The sequence below is a fragment of the Zalophus californianus genome, chromosome 7, assembly GCF_009762305.2.
Source record: "Zalophus californianus isolate mZalCal1 chromosome 7, mZalCal1.pri.v2, whole genome shotgun sequence".
NCBI lineage: Eukaryota > Metazoa > Chordata > Mammalia > Carnivora > Otariidae > Zalophus > Zalophus californianus.
This window is the reverse complement of record NC_045601.1, coordinates 624,175-640,057: the sequence shown is the minus strand read 5'-3', so window position 1 is coordinate 640,057 and position 15,883 is coordinate 624,175. Positions and strand designations below refer to the sequence as shown.

Sequence of the window (15,883 nt, the reverse complement as noted above, 5' to 3'; positions counted from 1 at the left end):
AGATGTTTTTTGACCATAAAAAACTGAAGTGAAAATTAATAACAGAAAGATAGTCAGAGAACCTCTAACTACTTGAAAATGAAATGACACACTTAGATAATCCATAGGGCAAAGAAACCATTGCAAGGAAATTAGAAAATATTTTGAACTGTATGAAAATTGGACACAGGAAAACAATAGAGAAAATGAATAAATTCAAAACAGATTTTTTGAAAATATTAACAAAATCAGTAAACCTGTAGCCAGAATGACAAAGAAAAAAGAGAAAAGACAAATTATAATATCAGGAATAAAGGAGGGTGTGTGGTTACAGACCCACAGACGTTCAGATGACAGCAAGGGGCCCCGTGAACAGCGCCGCACACGTGCATCCGACCATGTAAATGGGACAGACCAATTCCTAAAAAGCCACAAACTGTTCAAACACACTCAAGAAGAAATAGAGAAACTGAATAGTCCTTCTATTGAGGAAACTGATTTTGTAGTTAGAAATCTTCTGAAACATGAGCAGGTGGTTTCATTGGCGAATTCTCTTTTCCGGCACAATGAATGTGTGTGGAGCATGTGCTGCGTGCGAGGCACAGATTTCTCGGACCAGCCGTATAGGGAAATGTGGTCATTCTTGCCAGCCCCTGATAGAGTTTTTTCTTTGCAATTTTAAAAATTTTCACCTTAAAATTTCCTTAGGCTGTGTGATGGAAGAGTAAGTGTCCGCCTATAGATGTTCATGTATTAATCCCCAGATCCTGTGGTTATGTTAATTTGCACAACAGGGGAAAGCTGATGGAGTTAATGTTGTCAATCAGCTGGCCTTAAAATAGGGAGATTATCCTGGACTATCTGGGTGGTGCAAGGCCGTCACGAGGGTCCTCAAATGTGGATGTGGGGCTGGGGCTCTGGGGGCTGGAACGTGAGGAAGGCTCGGCACTGGCTTTGGAGTTGGAGAAGGGGCCCGAGCCAAGCCCCGAGGGCAGCGTCCAGAAGCTGGAGAAGAAACACCGTGACCCACGGTTCTGGAGCCCAAAGCTGCCGGCACCAGATGTGAGCCTAGTGAGGCCCAGTTAGGACTTGTGGCTGCAGAACAAAGACGTGCCATTTGCTTTGTTTTCAGCCACTGAGTAGCTGTCACTTGTCCCAGCAGCAAGGGGATGCTGACACGGCATCTTGTGTTGGCTCGGGTTCTCCAGGTCTGGGCCTTGAGCCCCTTCCTTGGTGTCGCTCAGCTGTGATGAGAAACGCAGGGCCCCAGCCCGGGGCAGACTCGTGGGGTCAGTATTTCGAAGCCCAGGGCCCAGACAGGCAGGGTGGCCTTGCAGCTTCCCAAGGTTTCTGCCCCACCCTGGAGGAGGGGCGCGGCTGGGGGCCCGGGCAAGACCTGGGAGCTTTCCAGGCCAGTGTCTCTGGGCTCTGGAACCAATGACCCACGGCAGTTTTTGGTTCCTGCGAGATGATTAGAAAACCAACCTGGGTCTAGGGCCAGGCCATGGGCCGTGACCATCTCCATTGCTCACCCGCCCGCCTGTGTGAACGTGAGGTGCAGGCCTGCTCATGGGCCGGAGACACAGTCACCACAAAGCTTGTCTGCCTGCAAGAGGACATTCTCCCCTGCCCTGCAGTCACAGCCTGGGTGGGTCCCCTGTGGCAGCTCGCGGAGACGGAGTGCCAGTCACGTCCCAGATGCCCCCGGGTCCCACCTGGGCCCCCTGGCCCCTGCTGCCTTCCCTCTTGTGTGCCTCAGATGCAGGGCTGATGGGGTGCAGAGCCTTGCTGCCAGATGGAGGGACCAATTACCACTCCATCCCCTCGGGGAGAGCCTATCAGATGTATTCTGGGGCTCATAATAAATGAATTGGAAGGAAAAAATTGCACTCTGAACACCATGTTCTGTGTACTCCTGTGAGCAGGTTGTAATTAGTTAATTAAACGCCGGGCTGACAGAATGGCCCTGGTGGGGTTGCTGCAGTGTGGGCAGGCCCCCGAAACTTGAGCAGGGAACCTCTTGGAATCCGTGGGCAGGGGAGTAGTTAACACCTCCCAGCGAAGGGACCGCTCTTCCCTGGAAAGGTCAGTGGGGGCCTGGGGTGGGGGGCCCTGGGAGAGGGCACTTAGTGTCTAAATCCACTGAAATGGAAAGGGAGCACAGAGAGCCAGGTGTGGTGGCCAGACATCTGCGGACGCTGAGGCCGTGACAGGTGTGGGCAGGGACGGGAAGATAAGCACCAGGCAGGGGTCACGTGGCAGGAAGGGACCGAGCAGGGGAGGAGCGGAGGGGCTCGGAAGCTGGCTCTGTGCCCCGAGAGGGAGTGCGCAGCCTTTACAATGGATTTCATGACCCAAGGTTGCTGGAGTGGTGTAAGCTCCCTACGGGCCCGGGGCAGGGGAAGCCGGGGTGCTCGGCCTCCCCAGCCATGGTCAGTTACCCCGTCGGGCCCTCCTGGCTCGGCCCAGCAGAGCTTCCCCTCCACGTCAAGCTTACAGCCCTGGGCCTTACTGTCTCAGAAAGGAGCCGGAACGGAAGATGGAGTGAAAGACGTGAGTCCGTCGTGCTGCCCTCCGGCTTAAAGCGTCCACGGGCCCACGGCCCCTCTCCCTGCCCTGCCCCACCGCTCCTCTGGCTGGTCCCGGAGGAGCCCACCTCACGCCCATCGGAGGGTCTGCACATGTTAATTCACGGGGAGCTCCTCTCCTGCATTTTCTGTCATGATAGGGTTTCACACTAATCTCATCATGTCATCTGCAAAAAATAATCGTCTTCGTCTCTTTCCCGTTTTTGTGCATCATTTCTTTCTTTTGTCTAGGTGCATCAGCTACTTCCTTCAGACTATCACATCTTAGCCAGGGCTGATCGGATTCTGCTTTCTCTGTCGGCGCAGCCTCTGTGTCACACACACCAAGTTCCCTGGGTGACTTCCTGGTCCTCGATGAAAGGCGTTCAGCCTGTCTTATCATCCCAACATCTTCTGGGGTTTTCACGATAATGTGCGTCTCCTGCCGTCCACCTGGCACCTGGTCACTCCGGCGGTGATGGCTGGCTCTCTCAAGTTTACCACCACCATGCGGTACTGTCAGTGCCAAGTGCAAGAATCGGGTAGGATCCATTCAGCTCAGTAACCCCTGCCCTCCCTCCTTTTGGAATACTGTTCCTCCCATGACTGGAATATCAGGGGTCTAAGGATCTGTGTTGTAGCTGGGCATGATTTTGGAGCTGCAGAAAACATAACAGTCTCCTTAAAAATACACCTGCCACTAATTTTGCCTACATATTTTACCCCATGCTTTTTGGACCAAGCGACGCTGCTCACCATGCACGGCTTCTGGCTTCCCACCCAGCACACGTTCCTGCCCTCCCCTTCCTAACGCACGAAGACTCCCTTCTGGGAATATGGCCATCCTCATGGACTGACCCGCTTCAGGGGAAGCAATCCCAGGACCCCTCCCCTGACTGCGGGCATCGGCTTGGGAACGTTTCCTGCTTGTGGTAAATGTGGCGGTATGAGAAGCCAGCCAAGACGTAGGCCCCTGCCCCTCACGCTCTGTCCAGAGCCCCGGTCCCCCGAGTGCAGGAAATGATAAATGAGCACGGTGGCCTAGGAGCAACCAGAGCCCAGCCACCTTGTGGGGGTATCCTGTTCGCATGAGACCCCTGGGGGCCGTCTCCTCTCCTGAGCCAGGACACCTGTTCTTTGGTCTGGGACAGGTAATGCTGTCTGAGCCCGGCGGTTGGTTAGAGGCCAAAAGGTCACAGCACAGTAATTGTGTTTTTTTTAAAGATTTACTTATTTGTCAGAGAGACAGAGAGAGAGAGAGAGAGCACAAGCAGAGGGAATGGCAGGCAGAGGGAGAGGGAGAAGCAGGCTCCCTGCTGAGCAGGGGTCCGATGCGGGCCTCGATTGGATCATGACCTGAGCCGAAGGCAGACATCTAACTGACTGAGCCACCCAGGTGCCCCACACCGCAGTAACTGTATTGTGCATCAAGCCTGGAGTCAGCCCCTGAATCATTTGGGGATATTTCATTTTGCTGCAGGATCTCTTTTTTAAACAATCAACCTAAATTCCTCAGTCTACCAACTTGGCATACACAGAAAACCCTTGGGTGAGTGGCCTTTCCTGGGGATGAATCAGGCCCCTGGATCGCAGACAGCAGTGTTCGAGCGTGAGGATAGGCCCGGAGCTGCTGTCTCCCCGCCCTCATCACCCTCTTGCAGCCTCCACATAAGCCTCACACTATGCAAGTTGTTCCCTTTTATGTGGCCAGTAAAGAACACCAAGAGGCAGCACCCGAACCTAACCGGGGTTTCACTCTGTTGACAGAAAGGCCCTGTGGCCCCAGAGGGAGGAGTTCAGTCCAGCCCTGCAAGTGGAGATCTGAGGCCCAAGTCCTGCCCAGACCCTGGGACTTTTTTATAATGGACCTTTCCTCTCTTCAAGCGCCACACTGCAATTGCAACACCCCCCCCCCCCACCGGAGGGCGCCGCGCCCAATGCAGTATTTACACCTCTGGGGAAGAGAAAGGGCGCATGGCTCTGTGTGCAAATGCCAAGGGCCATTTTGAAGCTTCCATAGCCCACTCTTTGAGCAAACCAGGAATGCGAGGCATCTGGGATCTACCCACCTCCTTCCTGGAAAATGGGAGTATCCCAACTAGGGTGCCATTTTGGTGTGGGTTGCATGTGATTGGGCCGTTTGTCCATGGAATGGAGAATGGCCCAACCAGGTTATCTTCTCTCAAGATATGTGGAGCATGTGGTTGGCCTCTTTATATAATTTATACCCAATAAAGTGATTATTTCAGTAACTATAAGTTAACAGTAATGACTACTTAGCTTCCAACTTCTGAGAACATTTCTTTTAAGTCAAGAAGACTGATGTGGACAAAGTCGAGCTTTTAGCCCAGCGAATTGCCCCACCTGCAGCAGGCAATCAACAGCTATTGAAACAGAAATTATGTCCTCGGGCCTGTTATATGTGACTTCAATTTCTGGTTGCAGAGCTCACATCATTTAGCAAAAGTTTTAATTCCAGCTGCATGATCATGAGACCAGAGAAATGCTTTTTACCATTAATATCATCGTGACTTAGTATGTTAATGAGAGGTTTGAGTTGTGTGACTCGATCATGGGGACGTGCAAATATAACGATTTTTTTTCCTCTGAGAAGAGCTCTCAATCAATATATACTATTTCAGTTGTCTCTCATTTTGCTCAGTGCGTGTTCAGTTCTTAAAAAGTCTAATTATTTAAAATTTGGAGGGAAGCGTAGATAGGAGGAATTCTGACTTGGGCCCCCACATGCATCGTCCCATGCTCTGCTCCCTCCCCATGCACGACCACGACTGTGCATGCTGACTACAGCTGCAGCAGAGAAAACCCAGTGTCGTGAAAAGTGAAATGTTTTGTGGTTTGGTTTTCACTTTCAGCTGATGCTTTCCAACAGGAGGAATGACAGTTTTACCCTTTGAAGATATCAAGCAGGATTAAAATGGCATCTGTATTTGCTACTATGAAGTCAGCTACAAAAAAACAGCAATAGAAGAAAGAGAAGACGCATGTATACGGAATCATGTGTTTTATGGTACCAGTTGGAACTGCATATAAGTTAAATAGAAAAAACGAGAAATATCACATTATGCAGATATGAGTTTTTGGACCTTATTGGAGACAAAGCACAAAGAGAAAATTTTCATATGCACATAAAAACAAGTTTTATAGAAAATATTTGCACATGTGTTTAAAAACCCATAGACAGTGCCAATACACTCTTGCTTGTGCCCCACAAAACCTCACGTACTAATGGGTTTCCTGCTGCTGAGTGGCTGAAATGGGGAGCTAGTCCCCATGGCATGCTTACCATCACTTAGGACTCACTCCCTGTACAGCTCTTCCTTTGTGCAGCGTCAATAAGACATTGCGGCAGATGTGAGCCCTCGAGAGACCAGCTGTCCTGGCAGACAGACACTCACTCCCCCAAGGCAGCGGACTTCCAAGCGGGCAGTCACTGTCAGATCCCGCGAAGGCGTGGCAAGTTCCTTTTTTCCCTTGAATGGATACCCTCGTCTGGCTGGTGGTGTGGCCAAGCTCTAGAGCTGCACGTGTGCCCCAAGGTGGGGGCACCTGCCCTGCTAGAGCTTGGCCATCAAGGGCCACTCAAGGGGCGAACCGTGTCTCTCTTTCGGCCACCCCCTTCCTGAATACCAGTTCTGTCTATTTAGGTCCCACTTTCACTCTGCTGACCATTCCTTTCTTCCCCGTAGTAGGTGGAGAGCTGAAAATGTTTACCCCGTGTTCGATCAGCTCAGAGGGGAATGAGAGCTCTCAGATTGGCCCCGGCAAGGTCATTTAAAGGGTGCAGGAAAGTGTCTGATTTTCTGCAGAAGTTGAAGGCCTATTTGAAACCTCTCCTCCCTTTCTCTGGTTCTTTGGCCCTCCTGAGCCTCACCTTTTGGAGGGTGGCTTTGCTGAGGACATGAAATCGTACCCATCACTGTGGCCCCATAGTTGTTGGGAGCCAGAGAGATCTGGGAGGAAATGAGGGGACAGAGGTCAGATGGTCAGGACTGAAAGTGAAGACAGTGCCTTAGAGATAGCTTTCTAGTGGCTCCAACAAGCCAGACAGGGGCAGGAATTAAGAAAGGGGGCTACCTAGCCAGGCTGATAAAGAGTCCTATAAACTATGGCAACACCAGCCATGACGTGATCACCAGATGGCAACTCATGACATGAGTTGGGTTCGGACAAGCCTGGGCTTGACCCCGCATTGTGCTACTTACTAGCTGGGTGGACTGGAGCAAACCACTCTACCCAGAAAGCCCCGGTTTTTCTCATCCCTTAATGGGGACAGTCAGTCTCCATAGTCACAATCTCCTCATGAGATTCTAGTAAAGGTCACTGACTCGTCCTTGCTAGTTTTACAGAAGGCACGGATGACAGATCATCTCTTCCCTAGGGCAGCATTCCTCAAACTTTGGTGGGCAACGAGTCACCTGGGAATCTGGTTAAAATGAAGATGGCTTCCGTGTGTCTGGAGTGAGGCCCCGGAGTTCCCAAGTGATGCCCTGTGATGGACACTCTCTGAATAGCAAGACTCCAGGACCCACAGGTCGGTCTCGGGTGTGTGCTCGAGGATGGCTAAGCACAATATCTGTATGTCATAGATACCCGTGAAGAACCTGTTTGGAACGAACGAACAACTAGTAAGCCATGTAACCACAATAAAGTAATATTAACATTAGGAAGTGGGCCCAAACAGTATGGTATACAAGCAGTGTGTAATCTGGTGATAACATAGGTTTAAGAACTTGTGGTCACAGAAGATGACAGGTGTTTATGATGACATTAGGGATGTTCAGAAAGTTCCATAAAGATTGTGTAAAGAGAAACATACTCTGCTGTCCCACACGTCTTCCCTGGTTCCACCATCCAGGACAGAACAGAACTTTGGGTGGGATCATTGCTCTGACCAGTCAACGCAGGTAAATGTGTCTTTGTTCAGCAGCTGGCTCTCCACACCACCTCCTGCTCAGCTGAGGGAGTGCCCTGTCATTCAGTGCATGCATAACACATGAGATGGGCTCAACAAATAGAATTTGAATGAAAAACCATGGACAAATTCAGACAGAAATAAAGCAGGAGGGCAGTGATATGTGTTGAGTCAGATTTGAGCAAGGTATTGGAGCACACGGAGGAGACAGGACGGGGCTCACGCTGGGGCTCAGGGCAGCTTGTGGTTTGCTCAGCTGTGCCTTGAGTCCTTCCTAATGAGCTGGCTTGGAACTCACAGAAAACCAGATAGGTTTGCAGCACGTTTTCTCCTTCTCTGGCTCTAGAGCACTCTACCTCTTAGAGGTGGTGCCTGAATGTCAGGCGTCCAGTGAGTGCACACCTCTGTGCACACCCAGCCCAGACATGTGCACTGAGGAGCGTAGTGAATCTGTCTCTGGTGTTGGTGCAGAACTTGTTTTTCTCTCTTCTGTCACTATGTCTGTAGGCTCTGGAACTTGGGCTGCTGACTCCCGTTGTAGAAGACTTGTGACCTGGAAGTAGGAAGGACCGTAGGAAGGACCTGCTACCCCACATTGGCACTCGGGGGGTCGGCTACTGGCTTCAGGATGGGGGTGTGTAGCTGGCGTTGGGCAGACACCCCATTTGGGGAGAAGCAGGAGGTTCTCCAACTCTATCCTAACCTTCCCAATGTTACCTGTAACTCAGAGAAGGCACGTGCTGGGGTTCCAGGTAGTCAACGAGGAGAACCAGTCTGCACCTTGAGCCTTTAGGGGCCGCAAATACTCAGGAGCCCACAGAAGGAAGTGTGGCCGACTCCACTGGAGGGAACGCAGAGACAGAAATCCCACCAGAGAACCTGAGGGAGGAGAGGGCAGGGGGCGAGCCGGCCACGGAGGAGAGCAGGTCAGACAGGGGAAGCGGCTGGGGGGCTCCCGTGTTTCCCTCCCAGGAAGGGGAGAGAAGAGGTGCTGCAGCATCGGGGCGGAGACGTGCTCCGCACGCGTCTCAGAACGAGGCCCCTCAGCTACGCTCTGGAAACCTCAGTCCTGTTCTGAAACGCTGTGGCAGCCTGTCATTGTCAGGACCAGCAGGAGACCCAGACTTAGTGAGGACAGAGAGAAAGGCAAATTGGAAATCCATTTCCAGCACAAGAGACGGGACGGGTGCCGGGAGCACAGCCACGAGGCAGCAGGAAAGGGGACGGAGGACGCCTTGCCAGGTCCTAGCTCTGGAAAGACCCACACTCGGCCAGTTCCCGCCCCTCCCAGGGTTGGCTCTGCCCGGTTTCCTTCCGAGGCGCTCTGTGGGCTTGAGGGAGGGTGTGGCCGAACCGACTGGTGGAGACAGCTTCCGAATTTCCGGTGTCCCCTACTGGCTTTCTCGTGCTGGCCCCTGAGTTTTCAGTGTTGAGTCTGACACGACCTGACCGCTGTGTGCTGACATATGTTAGGACCAGTCCCAAGGGCATTTGGGACATGCTCTGTCACCTGCCGGTGGCATGTGGTCTATTACCTCGTCTCTCTGGAAAATCTCTGCCATCCAATTTCCCCTCTCCCATTTCATCTGGAACGGCTCGTCCCTATACCCACTGCAGGAGCGTCAGATCATTTTCTTGGAACCCCAGGACACTGGGGTGGGCCCAGCAGGCGGGTCAGCTCCCAGCCCGCGAGTGTGGCGGCCACCGACCTGCCACACGTGGATGCAGTGCCCTGTGGCGGGGTGGTGGAGTCCGAGGCGGGAGAAGCCACAGCTCCGGTGGGATCCTCTGTGCTGGGGGCATGTGGTGACCCCGTCTCCCTGGGTGTTTGTCAGGAGAGGCGAGGGTGGTCTGTCCTGCGTCTGCGTCTGCCTGCACCCCCTCCTCATTGTTGGGGGGGTGCCTGAGGTCATGGCCCCCAGGGCAGGTGTTCTCCAGAGAGGCCCCCCTCCAGGAGGAGTGCAGGAACGCAGGGACCATCTCAGTGGTGTCAAACCCAGAATCCACGGAGTGCACACGCCAACTTCAAAATAAAAATAAAAATAATAAAAAAGTGAGTGTTTTCTTGAAGAATGAACCGAGGAGATACACATCTCGCAGGTCACGGACAGTCCTCAGGTTTCCTGGAGAGCTGCTCCTTTGATGACCTGAGGCTCGCAGAGCCCCAGTCTTTGCAGAGCGGACGGCTTCGCTTCTTGCTTCGGCGGCCCCTCCCCGGCGTCCCGGTGCCGTGAGAGCTGAGCTCGGCTGCTCGGTGTCGGCACTTGGGTGTGCTGGTGTTTGGACCCGCACTCGGGACGGCACCGTGGGCTCCTGCTCTGCCCCACGTGCCCTGGCGGGGAGCCTGTCCCTCACCCCTGATGAGGCCTGTGGTCACTTCATCAAGTGGACGAATCTCCTGGACCCACAGCTCGCTTGGGCACCACATTCGACAGCTGTTACCTTTGCTCATCAATAGCCATTCAGACTCTGCCTATTGATCTCGGGCATAAAACGGCAGAGCTGAACTCATTAAACCATATTTGGCATGGAGCCGCGGTTTCCGTCCTGACCTTCCTGCCCTTAGCTTTGTTCCCTCCGACTCTCTTTCCCTGGCACACCTCCTGCAAAACGGCGCTCAGCCTTCTGTAAGTGGGCACCATGAGCAGGGCCCTTGGGCTCACGGGCTCTGGCACAGTCCCAACCGCGGCCCCGGCCTTCGTCACATCCGGCTGCCTGTTGGGTGTGGGAGAAGGGCCGCGCCAAGGGGCAACTGTCTGTGCAGTGGATTTCCTCCCTCCCTCCCTCCCTCCTACTTCCCTTCCTTCCTTCCTTCTTTCCTGGGTCCCGCGGCCCGGGGTGCTGTGTGGGCCCCTGGGGGCTCTGGGGAAACCAGACGGTCATCTACGTGGAGAAGGAGCTCAGAACACGTGGACGCTGAGGTCACACAGAGGTCAGGTGCAGTGGCAAGGGTGAGCCCATTTCGTTCCGAACCCGCTATCTTAAAGCTTTTCAAACACACCCCGAAGTAAAGACATAAGTGTAGTGAACCTTGCCACCAGCTTCTGGAATTAACAATGCTTCCGCTGTGTCCCCAGCAAAGTTTCTGAGGGGCATATTTTAAAACCAATCCCAACATATAATCTCATCCACTTATTTCATATCTCTAACAAACAAGTTCTCTTTACGGCACCCACAATATCACTCCTCATCTGAAACACTTACTCATAACTGCATCTGAGTCGGACCCTGAACACACCCACACCGAGCATGTGGGCCACGGGGCCCTCAGTCTGTGGCAGCTTCCCACCCCGTCAACAATGTTTCTAGTGAAGAAACTCGGTTATTGGGGCGCCTGGGTGGCTCAGTCATCAAGCGTCTGCCTTCGGCTCAGGTCATGGTCCCGGGGTCCTGGGGATCGAGCCCCGCATCGGGCTCCCTGCTCCACGGGGAGCCTGCTTCTCCCTCTCCCACTCCCCCTGCTTGTGTTCCTGCTCTCGCTGTGTCTCTCTCTCTGTCAAATAAATAAATAAAAATCTTTAAAAAAAAAAAAAAGAAACTCGGTTATTTTTCTTGAAGAAGTCTCTCCACTTTGGACTTTGCTGATTGGATTCTCACGTGTTTTCCTCTCTTCTCCGCTTCCTATAAACTGGTAGCTGGATCTATACAAACGTGGTGAAATCCGGACTCTTCTTGGCAGGAGCCCTCAGGGGGTGCCCTCTTGCACCAGGTCGGGATGTTGGGGGGAGAATCCGTGGGAGGTGGTTTCTGAATGTGGCCCACGACGGCCGTCGCGGCTCGCACACTAGGAGGTGGGTTCTAACGTGAGGCACTCCACCCGTGGCCCTCCACGCCGTTCCCACTGGAGCCAGATTTATTTCCCTCCCGTGGCCTGTGGCGTTTCCTCCGCTGTAGACAGAGGCGGGCTCGTGCTTTCTGCTGCAGCTCGGAACTGTGAAGACATAGCCATTCGCTCATTTGCACGTGTTTTAACCGGAGTAGAGTCGAGGTCACGATCACCTCCGCGGAGGCGGGCGGCACAGGTGTGGAGGCTCCTGTGTGTTGAGCAGCCTGTTTCTGCAAGTCCTGCTGTGCCACAGGCAGACCTCATGGCCCAATCCAATGGGGCCAGTGCTGTTTGGTGGCTTTCTCTCTTTGGAAGCCCCCCTTTCTTGGCTTCCGTGGCACTCCTCTCTGTGGCTAAATGCTCTTCTCACGGGTCCTAATGCTGCTGTCGACCCAGATGCTGTCCTTGGCCACCTTCCCTCAGAGATGCACACCCTTCCTGGGTTGTCCCGTCCATTCCTGTAGTTTTAACTAGAAAATATACGCCAGGGGTTCCCAAATGCGAATTCCTGCCCCAGGTCTCTCTCTTGAGGTCTGGATGGCTCCAAGAGCGCTGGACATTGCTGCTCAGATAACACCAGACATCTTGAACTTAACATGCCCATCTCTGAACTCACCAGCTTCCCCCTCGAGCCTGGCCCTTTCCTGGGTCCCACCTCAAATGAGCACACATTGGCATTTCGGTCACGGCTAGCCTTGTAATCCTTGCAAACGTACCACACACAACGTGGCCCAGTAGCTGAGAGCCTGGCCCTGGGCCTGTCCTCCAGGATGTGTGCCCAGGGAGACCGCGTCTAGGCTGGCTTAGGAGAGGGAAGCAGGGGTGTGCACAGGTCCCGAGGACTCGTGCATACTCCAGCTGCCTCCCTGGCCCCGGGGTGCCATGCCGAGGAGGAAATGTCGGAGAGAACAGTGTGCCGCAGACCCAAATCCCCTCCCCATTTGCAAAAGACAAGATGCTATGGACCAAGACAGGGGAAGTGTGTGAAAGTCTGACTCCCCAGTGGTTTTGGAACCCGAGTTTGCCGCATGCGGGGTGCGAGTAAGTCAAGCCACACCGCTCCGCTGTGCCCCTCTGGGAGTTAGGCACACGATACCGCTGAACTTTGTTGGACCACCTTTCTGTGGTGAAGAACTGGGACTTTGTGAAAATAGAGGTTTGTCTCTCGGATGAAACACTGAGACTGAAAAATGCTCAACGAACGGACTCTTTCCTGAGTCTGTGAGTCATGTTTCTGTAAACCTTCATGACAGGAGCATTTGTAGTTGGAAAAATATGAAACCTTATGGAGGAAGTCGGGTTGGTGTCTAAGATTAAATGTGGCCCATGAAAGTCCTTACAGCTTTTTAAAATCTTTCTTTTTCTTACTATTCGGTGAAATAAATCAGTAAGGTGTCTGATGTAATACATAATCACACACTTAGTGGGTTAATACAGCACAGACTTACTCTAACAGCTCCGGAGCTCAGAAGTCCAAAGTCCATCTCAGGCGTCGGCAGGGCTGGATCCTTCTGGAAGCTCTAGGGGGGAATCTGCGTCCTTGCCTTTGCAGCGTCCGGAGGCACCTGTGTTCTCTGGCTTGTGGCCCCTCCTCCACCCTCCAAGTGCAGCCCCGCCTCTGCTTCCACCGGCGCTCCGCCCTCTCTGACTGGACACTCCTGCCTGGTTTCTATGGGGACCCTTGTGATGACACTGGGTCCGCTGGAGAACCGAGCATCACCTCCCGATCACAAGACCCTTCACTTAATGCCCTCTGCCATGTATGTTCACATAGTCATAGGTTCGGGGAATTAGGACTCAGACAGACTTGGGGCGGGGGCTATCATTCAACCCACCACAGTTATCAAATGGAATAAAGACAAGCTTTACACATCTTAAATAATAATGGGTCCTTAATATGATTGGTTTCCACCTGCTCTGGACACCTTGTATTTTCCCTTGCTGGCAGACTCACTGTTTTCCCTTGGTCGCCCATCTGGTTTCGGGCATCTTCTTCTGCTTGTGTTCCTGGGTCCCCAAGGAGCTGGTCTGCAGACAGCAGTTGCAGAAAGAGTTTGGGGTCTTTGTCCAAATGCTCAGCACCCCCATGGCCAAGGAGGCAGTTCTTGGTGCCCCCGGGGCTCTGCCGCGGCTCCCCATGGCCTCTGCTGGGCACGCCTGGCGGGCTCTCCCTTCCCGGCACAGGTGGGTGGGGTGGCTCTCTTATCTCTCTTGCACGGCTTCGCAGAGCCCTCCAGCTTCTCCTACTTCATGTGGCCGCAGCTCCCCTTTCCTTCTGGGTACTCCTCGAAGGTCACTTTAATTCCTCGGCAGACATTGCAGTTGAGGAGCAGAAATGCTGGAGTAAACCTGTGTGCCCTCACAGCTCCCAGTGCAGCCTGTGCAGGAATGAGGCCACAGCCTGGTGATTCCTACTGTCCCCTGGCGCCCAGCACAGGGCCACCACCCTCGCCTCTGAGTCTCTGGAAGAGCACTTGTCTTTGGACTCAGCTACTGCTCAGGCTCGCTGCCCCAGCCCCGGGTCCCAGGAGGTGTGGAGACTTCCTAACTGGTAGTGATGCTCTCACGCTTCACAGGACTGACCCCTTGACCATCTTCCAAAACAGGAGGCTTCTCAGGTAGGGGCACCCCATAGGAGGTTTGCAGGTTTTACAGAAATGGCTCTTGCAGTCATGTGTGCGTGCCTGTGTATGCTTGTGGATGTGTGCATGCGTTTGTGCAGGTTGTGAGTGTACACAGGTGCGTGTGTATACACGCATGTTTGCATGCACACTTGGGTCTGCGTGTGTGTGCACACACGTGCATGCTCTGGAGTGCATGTCTCCCAGGGGCAGGTGTGGGGCGGTCACAGAATGCTCCAGACTTCTTGGCACCGTTGCCGTCATCTGACCAAGCGGGAAGCGTCCCTCCTGCTTCCAGGTTCCTTCACCCCGTTTTGAATTCTGTTCTCATCATTCTCCTGGGTCGTGTGTCTGAATACTAACTATGGAATGGCAGGCAGCTTCCCCAAGGGAGCCCCTCTGTTCCCGTGGAAATCAGGGTCTGAACACAGAATAATTGGAGGTGTGTGGGGAGCGTGGACTGCCACCGACCCTCATGTAAATGGAAGGCACACTCCCTGCAGCACCGTTTGTCAGTGTGCTCTGTGCTGGCGGCCGACCCCGAGGGCTCGTTTGGGCAGTCCGAATGACTGGAGCAGGTCTTCCTCACACCTGCTCTGATGGGCTAAAAGCAAATGAACAAATGCACTGAACAAAAACCACATAATTCAACAACACTGCTTTTAGGATAGGTACGTCCATTCTCTACCTTTACCATAGGAATAGGAGGTGATGTTGAAGACATTGATGAATTTAGGGCCTGGCGTGGCCTGGATACTGGCCATGCTGCATGGAGGCCAGGCCAGTGCCCGGCACACTGTCCAGCCTTGCGCACTGAGCTGCTTCTGTCTGTGGTGGGGGTAGTCAGGGCACCATCCTCAGAGCACTCTCCTTGCTGGGAAAATAACTCAACATAAACCCTAACAACACTGGAAACAGGATCTTTGGAAGCAGGTGTTGTGTAAGGTGAGATGGTGACGGGGCAGTGTACCCAGCTGTCCAGGAGTGTGCTCTCAGTGGTTCTTTCCAGCTCTCAGTGTGGGAGATGCCATACGTGGCCAGCGTGGCCCCTGTTATACCTGCTCTGAGCATCGTCCGGGCAAGAAGGGCATCAGGTGTGCCTTCACCGTGTCTCCACGTGGCCTCTCCTAGGGTCTTGGGCTGTGTGGCATTTTGGAAACCCAAACTGTTGGATGGCCAGCTGACCCACCGAATCAGTCAGAGAAATAGGCCAACAAGCCACGTGGTGCAGGAATTACCTTGAGGAACAGGCACACGTGACCGCAGGGCTGGCCGGACGGAAGCTCAGTAGGATCTCCGGGTGACACATTAGTGGCAGAATTCCTTCCTCCCAGGAAACCTGATTTTACTCCTGACGCCTTTGGCGATTGGAGGACACCCCACAGCACCGAGGGCCGTCTGCTTTACTCAAAGTCAACCGAGTATACATGTCGATCACATCCGTAAACCCCTTCACAGCAACATCCAGACCAGTGTTGACCTAACAATGGGGCACCATGGCCTGGCTGAGCGGACCCATAAAATAACCATGACGCTCTCTCATGGAGGTTTTTTAACGGTTGACAGGGGTGGAGATGGGGTCCGATGAGTGCCACGTGTCCACCTTCCCTTGGAAGGACGGACCTCACAGCTAGCTGCCCACATGTGCTGTGGATTTTCTGTGTCCACTTGGCTAGGCCACAGCACCAAGAGACTTGATGACACTTTATTGTCGATGTTGCTTTGAAGGTGCTTTAGGATGAGACTCACATTTCAATCAGTTGTGACCAAGTCGCATAGATTATCGTCCGTACGTGGGTGGGCCTCACCCAATCAGTTGAAGATGCCCAGAGAGAAGTCCGAGGCCCGGCGTGGAGGGGATTGTGCTGATGGCCTCCCTGGAGCAGCTGCTGGCCGCCCTGCAGATTTCAGGGGAGCCAGCCCCTTAGCTCTCCCTCCCTCCCTCCACGTACACACC

At 53.5% G+C, this 15,883-nt stretch overlaps 1 long non-coding RNA gene across 1 annotated transcript; it reads right to left on the bottom strand.

Annotated features, from left to right (window-relative positions):
• Positions 1-7,259: 7,259 nt before the first annotated feature.
• LOC113927629 lies at positions 7,260-12,894 on the bottom strand. The gene is made up of 3 exons (XR_003521687.2): positions 12,754-12,894; positions 8,197-8,358; positions 7,260-8,032 (listed from the first exon to the last, which is right to left on the bottom strand). It is a non-coding gene; the product is annotated as an uncharacterized LOC113927629 (long non-coding RNA).
• Positions 12,895-15,883: the final 2,989 nt, after the last annotated feature.